Source organism: Columba livia, chromosome 6 (assembly GCF_036013475.1).
Source record: "Columba livia isolate bColLiv1 breed racing homer chromosome 6, bColLiv1.pat.W.v2, whole genome shotgun sequence".
NCBI lineage: Eukaryota > Metazoa > Chordata > Aves > Columbiformes > Columbidae > Columba > Columba livia.
The window spans coordinates 11,145,801-11,162,437 of NC_088607.1; the positions used below are offsets into that span (position 1 = coordinate 11,145,801).

The following is a 16,637-nucleotide window of genomic DNA, read 5'->3' on the forward strand; positions in this document are numbered from 1 at the left end:
TGCATTGACACATTAGATAATTAAACACCGGCAGAGTCAGGTGTTGGCTGTAAGCTTCTCCTTCCTCCATTCAAGCCTCCACCTCCTAAAACAGGGGATGACCTTTGAGTTCTCAGTGACACCCACATCCTCATATAAAGATAGGAGCTGCTCCTCACCAGGATGGACAGAAGCTACTGCAGCCGCACTGGTTTGGCCACAGCTCCTACATTATGTAGCACAATGTCTGGTGACTTCCCCTGATGGACCCTGCTCCCTGCACTACAGAAGTCCCCAGGGCCTGAAAGAGGGAAGTGGATGTAGATGAACTGGAGCAAAATGGAAACAAAAAAAAAAAAAAAAAAAGGCCCAGGAATGTATTAATCCACTCTAAGGACCTGCAAGATGACCAACGGATTCATGAATCAACATCCCTCTTTAGCCAGCTAAGTCTTTACAGTGGTCAGTGCTGCTTGTCTTGGTCCAGACACACCCCAGAAGGAGGTGTAGGAAATAGTAAATGGGAGGACTATACCCAGGCATTAAGGTTGATATTACACTGACTCCATGAACCCAAACTGGCAAGTTGCACATTCCAGGCTAAGTCCCTTGGCAGGAGTTGCCAGATGTCCGGTTCGAGCACCAAGTATTTATCACCCAGCTCCCATCCGGCTCCCACTCTGTTTGGTGGGACTCTGTCCAGAAGATAGATCACATTTGCTCCCGCCTCCCTGTTTATGCTGCTGCTTAATTTGCACATGAGCAATGTGTTGAGGTAAAGCCGCCAACTGCTCCCCCTTGGCAGCAGTCAAGCAGCCTTTCCTGTGGTTCGGAGGAGAAGTGGGAGGTGACAGGGCTGGGCCAGAGCAGGAGCTGGAAGGCACCAACCCCAAATATTGTTTTGTCTCCCACCCACTCATGCTACTACTGGCACGTTTATTCCTGCAAGCACTGATCCCTTATGACTCAAGCAACACAAAACAGACCCAGCTCCTCTGCAACACCCACATCAAGGACTCCTTCCTACAAGAAAGTCACCCCATGTGTAAGGTCTTTCCAACAACAAGCCTCCTCCCTCATTCCTTGAGTCCTCAAATTCATCACTGACACCTCTGCTGTGAGCATGGCCCATGGGGTCTTATCAGCTGGGGCAATGCAACTACAGGGGAGTCAATCCTACAGCAGCAGCAAAGAATGACATTACATCCAGCTGTAGGCAGCAAGCAGAATTGTACCCGGGAGGCTTCCGGGACATGGGACACTGTGATGGGGAGCTGTGGGGCAGCCAGCGATATCTGACTGGAGCATAAAGGTCCAAACAGTGAATGTTTTTTGCTGGTTATAATCTTCTCTGCACCCTGCATCCCAGTTTCTGCACCCTTACAAAGGGGCTAGTGATGCTCAGAGCACAAACCACTCTGCGCTGGCGAAGTGCTTCTTGTGGAAAGCTTGAGCACAGCACAGGAGCCAGATTTCTCCATTTTAAAAGTGGCACACGATATCCGACGCTTAATGTGCATGAAAAATGTCTGTGGACTTTTTGTGCTGGAGCACTGTAAAAATCACACCCTGCTGAGGGTTCTCCTATATGCACTGGTCCTACAGAGATGTGGGAAGGATTCATTACTGAGACATGCACATGGTTGAGGGTTGTTGTAATTAATCTTTCTCTGTGATGTGGAGGTACTAAGGTACTCCAGCCTTTGGCCAGACTGGCAGGAAGCCAGATACTGGATTAACACAGACCCAAAAGACCATTTCTGTCTCAAGGCATTTATAACCTAAGATGCTTAACAGGAATCATGCAGCAGTGGAGAATCCGAAGGGAAGGTGCAGTAGTTACACATGAACGTGGAAAATATTCTGGGCTACTACAAAGTCAACTTTGCATACTACAGTGAAGAACTTGGGGGCAATAAAGCTAATGGTAATTTGTAACACCTATGTAGGATGAATCCAACACCCTTCCCAAGCTGGGAAGCACTTTATGCACTCTAGGCTTCCCAGGGAATTCAGAATACAAAGCAGTAGATTTAACAGCTAGCTGCTTCCCCCCAGCCCCAGCTCAGTAAAACACAGAGCAGAGTGAATGCACATGCCAAAGCAGGTGGACAAGGATGTGCCCTACATGCCCCTACCAGCTCTGGTTCACACCAGCAGCACTTGAGCCACTCTGGAAAACCAGACAGCTATCTACCAGAAATAAATATGTACGGCAGTGAAACTGTACAGATAGAAAGCTCCTATTTCATCTGAGACATTGTCTGGGGTTGACACACCAGAGATTGGTAGTTCTTAGGTTCTTTTTGGTGTTCTCTCTTTAAAAAAAAAATCCCTTAATTACGTCCTAAATTAGATTATAGACAGGAAGGCTTCAAAATAGAAAAATCCAAACTACTTCTGCTTCTCAGTTGCAGAGGAACTCTCGAAAAATCTCTTAGACTCTAAAAACCCCCCAAACCAGTGCACTGTTGACCTTTCATGCTATCCGTTTCCTTGCAGGGCATTTCAGGTATTCAGGTATAGATTCCCTCTTGTCCTGTTGTGTGGGCTTTTCCCAGGATTGAACGGGAAAGCTCAAAATCCAGTCAATCACTCCATCACTGCTGTGAGCTTTCTAAAATTTCTTACAAGGCAATGATTCATGAGAATAACTTTGTTACCCGACGAATAGCATTTGCAGAGAGAGCAGACTGGCTGTCAGGAAACCACTGCTTTGTTCCCGTATCTGATTGTGACTTGGTATAATTTTTATCTCCCTGTCAGCAAGTCACATTTTACCTCCCTGTTTCTGTCACTTTTCCATAATTTTTCTTTTTAGATGGGCTAAATTGTCTAAAGCTGTCTCCTCCATAATGGGGCTGGGCTGTGGCTCCTGAAAACTGCTCTGCTGCTTTCCCTTTCCAAGTGAAAGGTGGAACTGGGAGAACAATTTGACTTCCCTCCCTTTAGCATGTCACAAAGCCTCTTAGTTCTCCCCCTTTGAGAGCGGGGTGCTATTTTCATATCATAAAATAGGTACAATGAGAGGATAAGTCAGTAAAAGTTGTTACTAAAATCAGAGGGATGTGGTTTTGCAACAGCTCAGAAAGGCTGTGTAAAATCCTGTGTCCCCAGAGTGAGGGACAGAACCTCTCTGGAGTGGAGATTTTAGCAGCGCTCCAGACATCCTCTGTTCAGAGGAAACCCTGTTCATTAGTGTCTTATACACCATAAAAGCCTTTTGCTTTTCTTTTGGTGGGGTAGAGAACAAAAGTTATTCCAGTTTATATAAGCAGGATCCCAAGATAGCTATTTTTTTCCATAAGGAAATATGCAAGTTCAAGGCTTTTATTTTTAATACAGAAGGAGTCTCAAACTATCCAACTGAATACAACATGAAAACAGTCATCCTGGGAGAGACCAAAGATCCCTCTAACCCAGTGCCCTGTCTCCAAGTTGCCCACAGCAGATGCCTAAGGGAAAAGTATGAGGTTGAACAGGCGGTGAAGCTTCCCCAGCTCTCCCTTCTGTGGCCAAAGGGTTTCCTGAGCCAGAGACACTGTGTTTATGTCTAACCATCCGTGACAGATTTTTTTTTTAAACCCTACACCTATACCGCACAGGCCCTGGGCTGGTGGGATGCAGGATGCAGGGAGGCAGGAGCCTGAGTGCTCCCACCTTTTGTGGGAGCGCAGGACCACTCCTCCCATCCCTGAGATGCTGCTCAGCCTCTGCTGGGATAAATGCCCAGCTCACACCCGCCCCCACCTTCTGACACAAACAAGTGCCCAAGAACCATAAGTCATCTGAGATTTCCCTTCCTCAGGGCCTCCCTCTTCAGCTGCTGCTTGTGGTAGGAACAGAAATAGGTCAATACAAAGAAACTAATGAAAATCCCACCCTTCATTAACAGTTGCTTATGATATTGGCTCATCCTGAGTCATGATACAACTCTACCCGGTAACCCACATATAGTACACAGGATATGTTTGCACTGCAATCAAAGAAATAATTGTTGAGATGTTTACTGCAACCAGACATTATATAATAGTTGTGGCTAGTCTTACTGGCTACATTGGTCACATAATTTAATATTTCCATGCTGATAACATAAGAGTAACAGGAAGCAAACAAGCAGAAAACCCACAGAAATCCAGTCAACAAAAAACCCTCCAAACAAATTTGCATTGCTGTTGCTCTTCCGCCTCAAAACTTCCTCCCGTGTATCTCTCTAGAGAATCTGGAGCACTTGCTGGGACCATCTCTGGCCAGATTAAAAAACATTTAGGCACAGAGAGCCAGAGCAGGCTGTCTGGTTGCGGTTTCTAAAGCACTAGACTTTTTAAGGTTAAGAAATTGATACAGGAATTTTAAGCTTGGGTTGAGTTCCCAGAGAAGCTACATTATTAGGGTGGGATTTGTCTTCTGCCCGTGCCTGTTTGATATTTAGGAGTTCAGTCTTTCCCAGTTATCTAAGCCCCTAAGCAAAGGTACCTCCAGAGAATTACTTATCCCACATTAAGATGACAGCTAAAAAAGTAAGTAAAACTGACTTTCCCAGGTGCTTCTTTTCTTTAACTACAGGAAGAATTATACAACTAGTTTATACCTCGTGTTTTGGTGATTAATACCGGGTGAGAATTTCATTACTAGATGCCCACATTTGTCTTTTATATGTGACTTAAGGACTGAGTATTTCAGTTCTCCTTTCAGGTAACAGGATTTTGGTTTTAAAATGCTTTTGGAAATAGTCCTCTAAATATATCTTAACTATGACTACAATGAGGGACAGGAAGCAGCAACGCAATGGTCCTTCTCCAGTTCTTCCCAGGAGCTCTTTGTGTGTTTTTTAGCAAACTGCACAAACACCCGATGTCCTAATGCAACACTGAGCTGTTTCTCTCCAGCTCAGTCACTGTCCAAGTGGCAGCTCCTCACCAGGAAAGGTTTCCGCAGGGAGTCCTGCTGCCACTGCTGGCGATGCTACAAGAGCTCTGGTAGGGCACACAGCGTCTCAGAACACCCCAGGTGGTCTCTTGAGGTCCCAAACCCCACTCTAAATGGGGACAACTTTGTATTTTGAGGCCTTCTCCTGTGAAGTTTTGAGTATCCCCAATTATGGCAATTACATAACCTCCTCAGGACCCTGTCCCAGTGTCTGACTGCCCACATTGCATAAAATGCCCATATCCGTACATCTGCCTGAGAGGGCTGCCCTGACATGCAGGGGTCTGCCTTGGTTATTTTTAGCCACCGTGAGCTCACCAAATATGATAATTTCATATCCCCCCGTACAAAATCCTAATTATCTTAATGCCTAGACACGTGATCATTCAAATTAAAAGCTTCACGTTCTATCTTTCGCTCAAAGTATCCTGTGAAAACACTCTACCTGCTGATTATGGGTATGCACACGGGCCTGCTGGGTTTGTTTTTGCTGTTATTACAGTGTCGTACCTGGCAGGGTGAGCTGAGAGGTCAGGGCTGCAGATCAGTAAACAGGAACAAAACTGGGAAATCTTGAAGACAACTGCAAAGCAGAGTTTTTCCACTCAAAGTTTGATCTATTATTGTAATGAATGTTGCATCCTGCAACAGGAAGGTAGAAAAATAACAGGAAGGATTCCAAAGAGAATAGGACAAACCTGCAGTCAGAGAGAGCTGGAGAAAGAAAGTCTTTGCAAGCTCATCAGCTTTGACTGAAAAATAGCTTTCAGCTCACCCTGCATAATGTGATTTGCATGCTGTTCAGAGAAATCATTAGACGAGGTAGTTAACTGGCTCTGTTATGTATTATGCTACAGGTGCAAGGTCTGGAATCCCACATAATTGCTGCATAGATCTACATTTAGCTTATCATCATTTTTCACATTAGCTTTCAAAAGAACAGAAAGAGCTTTGGAGCCGCCCTGTGCTGGGCTGTAAAGGCAGAGCCACTCTCTCAGCTGTAGTGGTGAAGGGCTGTGGGCTGGCAAGTCCTGAGAAAGGGATGTACAGCTCACACGTGGGCAGTGCTGCATCCAGCTGCTACCACCAGGCAGACAGGTCTAGTATTTAGAAGAAGAAAGTAAGCCAGGATAAGGACCACCTACTAGTTGTCCCTCTGAGTACATGAGGCACCTTCCCCTTGGGGAAGCTCAGAGGATCCCCAGCCTCCTGACCCTGTCACAACCAGACCCATGTGGAAACTGATGCACAGAGAGGCTGAGCAGTTTGCCTGAGGTTGCATAGAAGGCAGCGGCATGGCTGGTACCACACCAACATTGCATGAACCCCTGTCCCGGGCTTTAGCCACAAAAACACCACCGTTACATAGTTATATTGTCTTGGCAAGGGGAGATCGGTTCTCTTTGGAAGTTTCTAGGAAAGCCATGCCCTTGAGGCTTTTTAGATAAGTAGACCCCAGGGAGCTATGTTATAACAGCCTGTGCTGATGCCATGCAAGGGGCACATGTACCCAGTGCTCAGCCAGGCTGCCCAGCCATGCCGCAGCTTTGCCAGCACCTGCAGCCATGCTGAGTCCTCCCAGCCGCTGCTCGGGGCAGTGTGTCACCGCGTCCTACTAACCACGTCCTGCCCCGGCAGAGTGACCCACACCGGGCTGATCTGCGAGTCCTTCAGCCTAACGCAATCCCCGCTGGGGCAGCCAGTAATTAACGCCATGCTAACCACTATCGGGGTGGGGCGCAGGGCGGAACCACTGGATGAACAAATAAAACCAGGACACTGAAACCAGGCTAGTGCCCTTCTAGCAATGTCACCTCTGCAGACAGCAGCCTGCTTTTCCCTTTGGGCCCACAGACACCCCGAGAGTAGAGCTGTGATAAGGGTGACTCACGTGAGCTGGACACACCAATGTCCCTGCATGCAGGAGGGCTGACATGGTGTGACACTGAGTGCAGGTGAACCTCAGCTGTTGTGGTGCTGCAGCTTTGGTTGGGTGTTTGCTGCGGGGAGCAGCAAATGAAAAGGGGGAAGCAGAGGAGGGCAATGCTGTGGCCACGCTTGCTCTCACCTGGTGGGGGTGAAACATCCACTGCAGAACCGAGCTTCATGCTCTGGGTTTTGGTGAGTCCCAGGCCCCCTGACACCGATGGTGTAGCACTGCTCCTCCCATGGTACTGCTGTCCTTGCTCCTCACCCAGGTCCCTTCAGAGGGATTCCCCTTCTTGCTCCATATATATAGGAGGAATAAGGCACAAGATATTTTTTGTCACTGTTGTATTACCTATTCACCTTTAAGACAATATTTTTATCTCTTTTTCTTTTTTATGAAGGAGAGATGAAAACCTCTGGCCATGGGAAACCAGGGCTATCCTCTGTCAGAAAATCCTCTGATTAGAAGCCGAAATTTAAGATTCATTTATTCATCTGATTATTTTCTGTGAGGTAACAAGAACTTGGCCTTTACTGCAGGGAGACAACTTCCCTAAGAAGCCAACTGAATGTGCTGTCATGAAATATAAACCACCTGTTATCAGATGTAAGGCCTGGATCCAGCTGGGGACCCTTTCCAGGTGCTGATGAAACAGAAAGCCCCTGTCTCAATAAGCTTACAATTTAGGACAAAAAGACAACAAATGGATGCATACACATGCCCTACGAAGTACCATGAGGCAAGAAGAATCACTAGACTTGTTGCAGAGCATTAGCAGCTCCTTAGAAGAGAGGTCACCTACTGCTAGTTTAAGGATTTGACAACTGAATAATGGCATCATCAGGCAAGGAAGGTAGGAACTGACATCCTGGGCAGGAGCAAGAGATGAGGTGCATCTAACTGTCCCCTCTGAATCCAAAACGAGGATGGTGCAGGAGAGTTTAGGTTTATGCCATAGAGCACAATTTCCCAAGTGATTGAGTCTTTTGTGGTTGCAATTTGTCGTCTTATAAAACGAAAATTAGTTCTAGATTACCTATGGAATTAGCCATTGTCCTGTTGCTGTTCTAGAAAAAAAAAATCATGGAGTAAAGCAACAGTCCTGAGCAGCAGCTTTGAGAGCCTGGAGCAGAAATCAAAGTAAAATATAATCAAGAAGAGTTGTCAGTTCTTCAAAGCACTAATGTTGCTCCTGGGAGAAGAGTATTTCTCTGTAGTGAAAACCATATAGCTTACATTTTTATGGCTGCACAACTCAGATTCTGTGAGGTTGACTCACCTCTGATGCCTATACGATGGGAGACAGTAGAAATATTATTTTCTCCCCAGAATGAGAGTTGACTCCAAACATTCTCCAAACAGTTGTTTATCTTTTTTGCTACAGGTCAGGATTTGCCTCTGAGACTATGGCCACAGCAGAGAAATGAAGCCCTGAACAAGTGAGAGGGCTTCTCTGCACAAGCTGTGCTCTATTATACCTCCTGTATTGAAACACCAAGGAGGCCACATGAGGACTTAATGGTCCTTAGCCCACAGATACTACCACAGATTTTAAGAATCTTTCAGGGAGCAGAAGTCCCTATGGGAAATCCCCTCTAACTCTGTTGTGGCACTATCACAGCATTCTGCCTATACAAATTCCTATTCCTATAATGAAAAAGGAAATATTTCCTTATTCAGCAAGAAAACTCTTTGGCTGTAGTCTCCAAAGAGCAGGCTCTGCAGGTTGGTGGTGAAAGGCTGGTGCTTGATCCAGCAACACTTCGAGAGAGCAAGACATGGACACCAGCAGCTGAGGAGCATCGTAGTATCTTGAACACAAATTTGATACACAGAAGGATCAAAACTTGGCACATTGCTTTCTCTTACACCTCCTCCCCCTCCTGTATGCAATTTTCCCTAATGTAAGGCCTGAAAAGTTGGAGCACAGCTAAAATGACCCTTCTGACATTCTCTGAAATCCTTCACCATTCTCATTTTGAAAACCAACCTGTATTGGTAACATGTGGCACTGATGATGCAAGTGGCAAGTTGCCATTTTGAGCAACCTACACATTTTGCTAGAAAGCCCAGCGAAGTTCCAAACACTGGCCTTCAGACAGCGCAGCCCTCAACAAAGCAGGCAGGGCCTTCTTCAGACTTTGTCTGAAGGCTCCAGGGCTATATGAACATGTGAAAAGCGACATGTTAGTAAATCATTGCTCCATCCACACATTATGGGCCAGAGCAGGTGATCAGTACCTACTCAGGACTGGGTCATGCAGAAACAGTCTGCACTGTGGTCCAGCAAGATTTTCCCAACCCCCAACCATCCCACTCCAATGGCATGAAGATTTCAGTGCGGGATGGGCTTCCTCACCACCACTGCAGTGAGAACTTCCACCCAAGCAGGGAATTGCAAATGAACAATGGGAAGACAGTGACTTTTGAAGTGTGGTCTTGTACCTGTGTCAGGGACAGGCTGTTCCTAGGGCAGCCAAACTGTCTGGTTGTCACAGCCAGGCATCCTGTCTCTGACAGCAGCCCGTAACAGACGCCTGGGGAAGATATAAATGCCATGAAAGCCTAAGTGACGCTTCCCCAGAAATACCAGAGACCAAAGGTAATCTCTGTATTTAATAGCTCTCAGTGGATTTTTCATTCACCACTGTGTGCAAGACAAATTGTGTGAAAAATCACCTTCTATTGTTCTAAAAACTGCTACCTGACATTGTCATCTGATTCTTCCTAGTGTAAAGACTGCTCCCTCATCACCATCTCTGTGCCACCCCAGATGTGATAGGTCCTGGAGCCCTATCCCAGCCGGTCAGACCTTGCCTACTTGGCCCTTTGTACAGAAGCTGCTTCAAGCACTCTCCTTACTTCTGCCAACAAGTGAACACCAAAACCTTTATACAACCAAGAGCCATGTGGCATATTTCAGCAGCAAGGTGAGACATGGCTCCAGGGGTGACTTGGATCCAAGATGACAGAGGCTCCTTCGGTTGTGCTATGAGCCAGGGTGGCCCTGACAAGCCCCTTACAAGAGAATTGCACTTAAATATAGAAGAAAACAAGCCGATGGACCAGGAGAAATGGTTTGTTGCCCTTTTGTGTTCTCAAATCTGTTAAACTGTGGCAGATACCCCCAAGGAAGTCAAGGGAGAACCATGGCTGGTAATGTCTTGTACCAGGTACCCAAAGCAGGAGGAAATACACTGTCGACCAGTGCTTCTCAAACCAGATTTTGTTAAGGTTGTGCACAGCAAATTCTGTTACCACATATACCACTGAATACCGAGAATGTTTGTCTATGGTGACTGCAAATGAAGTCTCTGATAGTGATGCTCATGAAGGTCACACTTTAAAAAGACCTACCTATTTTCTACCATTATGACTGAAAGAGTCACAACAAGTCACCAACGTCTGAAATTATAGATGGCCCCAAGCATCCCTCACAAGAGAAGAGCTCTGCCTGTTGTAATCACAGCAATACATGATTCAGATGCAGGTAACCACCTTTTGTTTCTTCTGACTTTGGTCAGGCTTTAAAAACATTGAGTCAGGTTTCGAATCATTGTAACCTCTTGCTATCTTTTTTTAGTGAGTGGAGATACAATCACTCAGCACCAGAATGATGACAAACAAATCTGCAGCAGACAATAAAATGTGCAATAATAAATTGATACTAAAGCCTCCTCCTACAATCAATAGCTGCTTAGTTATTTCTTCCTCCATCTCCTGTGATCAGCCCCACCTCTGCTACCCTTTCACAGCTCCTTTCCCTGGGACATCCCCAACATGGGCTAAAAACGTCCGGCTGTGCTCTCAGGAAACTGCAGGAACAGGGGAAAGCACGTCTTGTTCCCGAGCCAACCCTGTGTGTGCAAGTGTTATTTTTAAACCATGGTGCAAAAGGATGCAGCTCCCATCATCCAGGGCATGTCTGAGCTTCTGGGAAACAAGGCTTTGCATTTCAGAAAGCTGAAAATGTGGCATCTGCTCTTGCTGTGGCAATACCTATGTGTAGTGAATGCTGTAGATTAAGTCAGATGTTAAATAAACACACAGCTACAACACAAATTAAACTGCCCCAGAGCAGCTGTTATTTAGATGGTGGACATTTTCTAAAATTAAATGTTTTCTTTCCGGTATTGTTATGAGGAGGCAGAGTATGCTAAGTCAATCTCAGCTCACCAGAAACTGACTTAGGGGCTCTCCCTCCTGCTCTGCATGGCTGGGGGAACACATCACCAGCTGAATCATCTAGACCCAGAAGAACTGTGCTTTGGCTTGTACTAGCACAAAGGATCTGACTTGCAAAGTTGAGGCACCCACATGTGAAGTGTTGAACTTTATGGATGAAGAGGAAAAGGATGAGAGAAGATGCAGCAGGCAACAGGCAGAGAAGATATAAAAAAGGAGTAATGGATTGTGAAATCCGAAAAGCACTCCTGAATGTCTCAGCTATGCAATTAGGTGCCCGCAATGATGTACCAAGAGCCAAACAAGTCAATCACCCACATATGTGTGTGTGTTGGTTTATATCTTTGCTTTGTATTTTACAGGGAAAAGGGCAAACAGGCTCCGCCTTGCTAATAGTTGCTAAAAAGATGCTTAAATCACAACCTCAGCTGGTCTCCTTCATGCCCACACAGGCATTAGGTCATCAGCCTTGCTCTGCCAATAATTGTTAACTGCCCTCAAACCCCTGCTGAAATGGGCTGGAGAGCTCAAGGAGCTAAATCCTCCTCCAGGGTTTTGAACAAATTTCACAAGACGGTTCAAAGCCCCAGCAGCTGGAGCAATGATACGATGTCATGTGCTGCAGATGAAGTGCTAATACTTGTCCATAATGGATTTGCTGGGATGTGTTTCATGTTTCCTCCACCTGTTGCCCCTTTCTCGTGGAATCCTCCCTTTCCTGGGGCTTTGTCTCTGTAACTGAAGATGTCTGTTTTTGGGGAAGCAGAGCTTAGTTGACCTCATTCTTTTTCACCTTCTTGTCTTGTCCTGACACAAGAGCTCAGCAGTTCCCAAGGAGTGGTATGAATGTTCTGGAGAGAAGGACAACAGGCAGAGCCTCCTCTAAGGCTGTTATGCTAACCAGCTAATTAATAGCGTGCTGATTGCACTCTTAAAAGAAGTACAGTTAAAGAAGGACACACAGAGAATATCTTCTTTGCTTAAGAAATGGTTGTAAATGAATTTACATATCACACAAAGCAGAATTACTTGGCTTAATATGTCCTGTAATTACTCGGACCAGCTGGTGGGGAGAAATCATAATGAAAATCGAGTTCCAGCTCCACTGCACAGATGGGATTTCTCCTCCTGGACCTACACGTTCAGTCCTGGTCCTGACGTTTTGTCTGCGTACACAAAGTGGGTATATTAAATTACATGACTTCCCGGACAAACATGTATGGACCTCCCAGAAGTTTACACTTTTGAGAAGAATAAAGGTCTGCACTGTATCTAAACAGGCATTCTTCCAAGCAGGTGCTCTCAGACAGGATTGAGGGTAGGGGAAAAAAGGTTGAACGGTTAGAGGCTCTGCTGCCTGGGCCCTCTCTCCTGCTTGGACCACAAATTTCCTGAGAAAGTTTGGTTTCTGACCTAATTTTTTTCCCCTAAGAACATAAAAAAAGTGTCTGATGCTTTGTCTAAAGTACCCATATAACACTAAAAATTGTGTGAGATCCTAGGTCCTTAGATTAACTCAGTGAGAGTCTGGTACCTTGAACTCTATGTAGGTACTTGTGACCAAATTAAAAATCAAACACACAGATGTAAGTGAAGTGATGCAACATGTCTGTGGTCAAGCAGGGATCGAAACCAACGGCTCTAGTTAACGCCCAGCTTATTTCTAAAACAATCTGTCTGTGCCTTCATTTTCCAAGCTACCCAATGGGGTGAAAGGGACTCAAATATCTCTCAGGGATGAGGCAAAGCTAAAGATGTTCAGATTAGCCACTGTTCAGGCATTGCAGTGATGTAGAGAGGACCAAGGACTGACGGCAGTAAAAAGAATCACAAATTAGAGATAAAATTACTTTTAATAGCAAAATAAGCCATGGTACAAGAAGGGCCAAATCTCTTCAAAGTTCAGTTGCATCAAGACCTGGGCTGCAGGACGAAGTTAATGACCGACAGTTAAATGACTGACCAGGCCCAGTGCTTTTCACAGCTTGCTCCAGCAGCCAAAGGAGTGTTGCACACATGGGTGAAATCTGTGCTGTGGCGTTGGCAGAGGGGAAGCACCAATTGTGAGAGTTATTTCTGAATGAGAGAGCTAAACATCTGCAACCACAGCAACATGTTCACATGGTTGTCACCTCTCTGCTGGCCCTGGCAGAGCACAGTGCATGTACCTGCACTGGAGCATCGCTGGTGCAGCCTGGGCGTGTGACCACCCCCTGGGTACCACGCTGGGACACCTCCCAGTCTACACCGCAACTGCTGTAGGTGCTTCCAGGCATTTGGGTTCTGGAAAAAAAGCTAAAATTGGCCGTCCAGGCAAAATCTCTCTCTTCCCACAGCGTTTTAGTACTTGATTCTTATGTTGGCTTCCTTTGTATTGTGGGATTTGTATTGGTGCTCCTCCTCCAACCACCACAATGCGTTCTCCATTATAAAGTTGAAACCTCTCTGCAAAACCCTAGTGTTAGTTCGCTTTAGTCTCATCAATAATTGTTGAATAATTAAAAAATAAATCTGAAGAATGTAGATTTCTTCTTTCTCCCTCCTCTTCCTCCCAAATATACAACACATTGATAAGATCATTAGCAATCATTTAACATCTGCTTTTCATGTTTGTTGTAGCTATTGCTGTAATATTTTTGTCTTTTAAAATTCCAGAATTTGGCTTTTCAAGAGTGACTGAGGTTGTGTGGGAGAGAAGTCTGCATCCTTGCCAAGGCCCCAAGGATATGCTTTATATCTGGACTGCTTAAAATCTCCCTCACCATCAAGGCTCCTCTTGCAGGTACTATAATTTCTATTTTTTTGTTGCGTAGGACCCTACACTTTTGTCATTGCATACGACCTTCTTAATCTAGAAATGTCACTTTAAGACTGCTTGGTACTGCTCGCTTTCCTGTTGGAAAACTTTGTTTAGTGAACATTATTCAAAGGTACCTTCTGCACTTGAGAAGTGTGAACTGGGACCATATTTCCTACATAGCCCAGACCAAAAAATTTCACAAAGTGGATAGTAACAAAATAAGAAGAGAGGATATCCCAACCCAAACTATTCCATGATTCTGTGATATAAGATGTAAATTGCTGTGACTTTGAGGAACTTCTGTTTGCTTTTTGTTTTAAACATTAGTAAAGAGATTTCCAAGTTCCTGGACAGTGCAGTGGCAGCACTTACGCCTGGAGCAGTGCCAAACAGGATTTGCTCTTTTGAAGGTGCCTTTAATGCAAGCAAGAGTACACTGAGGATCAACATCTATTTGTGCCAGACATCAGCAGCGAACACAACTGCCCAGGCAGGACCCTGCTTGGAGCCTGACTGGGGTGCTCACTTGTCAGTCATACTTCAATTATCTGATTACTCAGTAGCATCTCAGTACAGCAATACCAACTGTCTCTAAGCTCTGTAATCATTCTTGCTGACCCAACCCCTGCCCAGACATCTTGGAGAAAGACTGTATCAGGGAAAAGCAGCACAAACTCCAAAAAGCCCTCCAAAAACCCAATTGAAAGTCTTCTAAAACCCTGGTACAGGCAAAGAACCTTCCCAGGAATTCCTTCGGGACAGCAATCCTTCTCAGGAGGATTACACTAAACCACTTACTCTGCTATACCAGACTTCGTGGTACAGCGCTGTGCTAATCCTCACGCAGGAGATAAACACCTCATTCAATGGGAAGCTGTGATGTGAGTACTCCCTGCCTAATCAAACCTGCAGTAAAACAATTCTGCCAATGCATTACAAAGTCTCATTATAGATCAGTCCTACAGCTGTCTCTTGGGCAGAGCTGTTAACTAAGGTGAATGACTTCATTTGAACAAGCTGCAGTCAGACACGCACAGAAGACCAGCTCAGAAGCTCGCTGTTTTTGAAGGGAATCCTTCTCTATCTGTGCATGGCCAGCATTTACAGCAGAGGTCCTCTGCTGCTGTCACTTCTTGGCATGTGACAGACTGAAAACTCCTAGCTACGATGTCCCAAGCAGGGCTATGTAGGTGATGTAGAGATCCAGTATCTTTTCATCATAGTGGGGAAGAGTTGTTTTGCTCCCCCAGCCAAGCTTGAAAACTCTCACCCTTCATTTTATTATTCAAAACATTTTCAGTTTTGCAGAGGAGGGTTTGCTGATATTTCAGAAATGAGAAGACAACTGCTTCGTGATCTGGTAACTAGGGAGAAAATGAGAGCTTGTTAGAAAATGGCAAAGGATTGCAGGAGAGTTGCACATTTCCCACCTTACTCCTGTGGGTTTTTTTGCATTACAATTCAGTAGCTTAAAAAGTCTGTGCCACAGATCTTGTGATATAAGGTGTTTTCCAGGGAGCCTGTCTTCTTGGGAGTCAGAGCAACACCTAAGACCCTCAAGAGTAAAAGCAGAGGTTTCTAGTTCACAGGACTGAAAAGTGTGGGCAGCAGGAAGCCTCAAAATTCAGAAGCAGGCCATCCATCAAAACCAGCTCACCTGGAGACCTTGGCTTTTTGTTGTTTTTGGAGGGTGTACCTAAGGGCTTTTATTGCTTGTGCTTTAACTGCCAAGCACAGTGAGTGGTGTTACAGTCAGTACTAATCGACCTCCCTGCATGCTGCCTTGGGAAAGAAAACCAGAAATTGTCTCATGTGGGATAAATAAGCATGCACCTCTAAAGATAATGTTTCCTAGTCCAGGCTCAACCATGAAATTCATGTAGCTGTTCTGGCCAAGCTGTGGTTGAGATATACAGGTGATAGCAGACCAGGGAGCTTGTCCACTTCTTCTCGTACCAAGATCAGCACTTTGCCTGAGCAGGATTCACGGGGCTCTTCCTCAGGCAGCGGCGTCTCCTCCAGGGAAATCCCACCCAGCTCTGTCTGCATGCTGTTCCTTGCGGCACGCTGGGTTTTGCTTTGTAGTCCCTCCATCAGTTTTGGGGCCAACACTTTTGTTGAACCCAGTTGTCTCTTTCATCTGTGTATAAGGCAGAGGAACAAATAAATAAATACACAGCTGAGGTTTTGTGGCAGAATTTAGAGTCTCCTTTCTTCCCCCTTGTCTCAGCATTTTGTACGTAAAAAAGCTGTCAGATAGGTACTGGAATGCGGAATCACTGCATCCAGCATGTACAGCTCTTTTTTGTTGTAATATTGCTACATTTCATCTACTCAGGGTATTTGGAAGAACAGGGTGCCTAAAATATTTATACTTGGAGCAACAAATATAAATAACCCCAGCTCTAGACAGTTCTCTATCAAGTTCACAATCAGTGTTGGATGTGCTCTTTGCTAGGGAGTTACTTTTCTCTTAGGGGAAATTTGAAAGAAGAAGCACAAGGTCTGTTAAATAAACCTTTTCTAACCAATTGTTAAATTGCTTGTGATTCCTCTTAGTGACAAAGCCAACAAAGCCCCACTGGACTCCATTATAAGGAGACAATTGTAAAGAGTTACCTTGAAAGTAAGTAATCTTATCTAAGTCTTTAATTGTAAATGCATGAAATGATAATATGCTAAGCTTAAGGGTGCTTCATTTGCTGCTGAATGCTGGTAATAGGATAAGATTTGTGTCACCTTATTGATCTGTGTTTACACACCACCACTGAGCAGACAAGCTTAAGGAAAGGGCCACATTTCCTCTGCTGAGGG

The 16,637-nt window shown here is 45.2% G+C and overlaps 1 long non-coding RNA gene across 4 annotated transcripts in view; it reads right to left on the reverse strand.

Moving 5' to 3' along the window:
• Positions 1–12,857: 12,857 nt before the first annotated feature.
• The window catches only part of LOC110363304 (uncharacterized), a 55,331-nt gene continuing 51,551 nt past the window's right edge, over positions 12,858–16,637 (reverse strand). For all 4 annotated transcript variants that reach the window (XR_010473447.1, XR_010473446.1, XR_010473444.1 and 1 more), the window contains one exon: positions 12,858–15,963. This is a non-coding gene — a long non-coding RNA (uncharacterized LOC110363304). The remainder of the gene's footprint in view (positions 15,964–16,637) is intronic.